General features: G+C 38.8%; 1 pseudogene; it reads left to right on the top strand.

The window, feature by feature from the left end:
- Positions 1–1,403: 1,403 nt before the first annotated feature.
- Positions 1,404–3,119, top strand: LOC145122265 (geraniol 8-hydroxylase pseudogene; annotated as a pseudogene).
- The last annotated feature ends 225 nt before the right edge of the window (positions 3,120–3,344 follow it).

Genomic DNA, 3,344 nt, shown 5'->3' with positions numbered 1-3,344 from the left:
CAACGTATAGGTATTAGTGGCGACAAGTTTTTTTGCGGCGATTGTATGCATTAGAGGCGACGGTGAGCACTAGCGGTGACATACGAAGCATTTGCAGCGAGGTAACAACGACGACAGGCCGCCGCAAATCGCTTAAACGGCGACATACCAAGCCTTTAGCAGCGAAGCCTGCCGCTGCTATTGCCTTTATTTCTGGTAGTGAACCCTAGTCATACTAAATATCATATCATGGGTAAACCCTAAATTAATTGCGGGTTAAATAACCCACACTTTCAATTTTATCTTTCCATTAATTGAGACGCAGTCCACTGGAATGCACCACTTGACCGTTTATGCTTTTCCTTGAAATACATCATCCTGGTCCAGACTTTATGCCCCATATACAACTTCTCCCACTCTTACAACATATATATGACTACTACACATAAATGACCAATACTTAAACCTATGGGTGAGCAAAAACCGCACCGAAACTAAGATTAACCGTAAAAACCGCATAAACTGCAACAGTAGTAAAAACCGATGGTGGGCTTTTCTGTTTTTCAAAAACCGCAAATTTGCGGTACGGTGCGGTTATTAGTTTTCAAAAACCGCAAAAAAAAACTGCACTGCACCACATATATTATATAAAAAAAAATTTATTCATTATTAATATTTTAAATATTAAAAAATAAGATAAGTTTCATGAATAAAAGAATGATAAAATTCTAGAAGACAAAAATGTTGGTTTTTTGTTATGTTTAACTTTGAAAAATGATGAATTTTAACAATTTTAAGATATTTATTGTTAATTACTAGTGACTTGAAATTTTTATGATATTAGTTACTTGTGATTTAAGTTAATTGTCTTATACTATATGGTTTATTTTATATAATTACAAATAATATGTTTGAACTCTTAAAACCGTTTGAACTCTAAACTGCGGTTAAAAATCACACAAAATAATCACACCAAATCTATGCGGTTAATAACCGAAACTAAAAAAAACAAAATCGCACCGCAAAAATAACTGTCTAACCGCACCGCAAAATAACGACGCCAAACGGTTTTCGAAAATGGATTAACCGTATTTGTGATTAGTGGTGAGGTTTTGCCCAATAACCGCACCGCATTCACCCCTAATTAAACCAACAAAGATACCAAGTTAACAATACAAACTAAATAAATGTTTCTATGTTACCCTTGACAAAAGACATGTTAGTTATTTATTTTTAACAGGTTTCCCTATTAACATAAAAAAAATAATAATAACAGATTTCATAAAATATTAGGGTTAGCCGAAGCACAACCACATAACTCATGCGTTGGCATGTGCTTGCCGAATGTCCGTGGTCCAAAATCAACCATGCCTGCTATATAACTAGCAGGCCTCCTCATAAGTTGCCTATCATTTGTAGCATAAATGATACCAGAAATTGGATATAAGATGTTTTTCACGATGAACACCTTGTTGTTATGGTGGTGGGAAGTCGACAATGAGCTAGACAAGCTCGCCCGCACAGTTCTCACCATTTCAGTTCCGACACTACTACTTCTATGGTACAAATGGATATCGTATTCCAGAAAGCACATACCACCCTTACCACCAGGTCCCTAAGGCTTACCAGTTGTAGGGTATCTCCCGTTTCTCGGCTCCAACTTGCATGAAAGGTTCACTATGATGGCTCACCGTTATGGCCCCATCTTCAGTCTCAGGCTCGGAAGCAAGCTTCATATTGTGGTGAACTCCATGGACCTAGTAAAGGTCGTGACTCGTGACCTGGACCAGACCATGGCGAACCGCAGTCCTCCATTAGCAGCGCTAACCATGAGTTATGGTGGGAACGATATTGCATGGTCCAACAGCGACACACACTGGCGTAACATGCGCAAGATTTTAGCAATTCAACTTATCAGCGATAAAAATCTAAAAGCTTGTCAGACTTTCCGAACATACGAAGTCAGAAGGCTGGTGAAAGAAGTTTACAGTAAGCTCGGGACAAGGATCGATATTAATGAAATTGCTTTCAAGACTGAGGTTAACGTTGTGACAAGCATGTTATGGGGTTGTAGCAAATTATCTGGTGATGGGAACGATTCTAGCTCTATTGGAGATGGCTTCCGAGAAGTTGAGTTCAAGATTGTGGAGTTAATGACAGCTCCAAACATCTCTGATTTTCTACCTCTGCTATCACCGTTCGATCTACAAGGAAGGCAGCGAGAAATGCAGAGACAACTGGAATATGTTGATCGTATATTCGAGAACATTATCCAAGGAAGAATCGAAGCCAACTCCAGCAAAAATGAGGGAGAGGCTGAGGAAGATCGAAGGAAAGATTTCGTGCAGGTATTATTGGAGCTTAAGGAACAGAAAGATGCTTCAATTTCATTGGACATCATTAAAATAAAGGCCCTACTAATGGTAATTAAGTCTCTCTATATATGTTTTGATTCTTTCTGTAACTACAAACTGCACTAATTATTCCGCTCCACAACTAATAAGGCATTGTTATAATAGGACATCGTGCTTGCGGCTACAGACACAACATCGACAATGGTAGAATGGGTGATGTCAGAGATTTTGAATAATCCAGGTTTAATGAGAAAGGTCCAGGATGAATTAACGGAGGTCACTGGCATGAACGTTATCCAAGAATCTCATCTGCCCAAATTAAAATATTTGGATGCAGTCATCAAGGAGACATTCAGGGTACACACTCCCGTTCCGCTCCTACTCCACAGATGCCCAGATGAATCCTGCATTGTTGGCGGATACACCATTCCAAAGGGTACTATCGTCTATATTAATGTTTGGGCAATCCACCGGGATCCTAAGAACTGGACCGATCCATTGGAGTTCAAGCCTGAGAGGTTCTTGATCGACAAATGGGATTACCATGGAAATAATTTCAAGTTTTTTCCATTTGGATCAGGGAGAAGAATATGCCCAGGAATCCCACTTGGGGAGAAGATGTTGATGTATATATTAGCATCCCTGTTGCACTCGTTTGACTGGAGCTTGCCAGAAGATGAAGTGTTTGAGCTTTCTGACAAGTTTGGACTTGTGGCTAAGAAAAGGAAACCACTTATAGCTATACCCTCTCAAAGATTATCTGATGCAAGCCTCTACTCTTTTTGATAGAGGATTTTCTCTCAATAGATAGAGGGTACTACTGTTAGTATAAAAAGGTTACGTGAGTGTCCAGATAGGTGAAATCCGTTACCTTCCCATCTCCTCATTTCTTGTAATTCTGTGTGGTAATAATATTTTTGGGAATTCTGTATTTTCTTGCATATATATCATTTTCTGTTCATCAGATGATAAATCAACTTGGAAAGAATGTGAAAGAAACCAAATATTCTT

The sequence above is a fragment of the Lactuca virosa genome, chromosome 6 (genome assembly GCF_052849685.1).
Source record: "Lactuca virosa cultivar CGN04683 chromosome 6, Lactuca_virosa_CGN04683_v6, whole genome shotgun sequence".
Classification (NCBI taxonomy): Eukaryota; Viridiplantae; Streptophyta; class Magnoliopsida; order Asterales; family Asteraceae; genus Lactuca; species Lactuca virosa.
The sequence above is the reverse complement of the archived record's forward strand: the minus strand, read 5'-3'. Positions and strand labels throughout refer to the sequence as shown.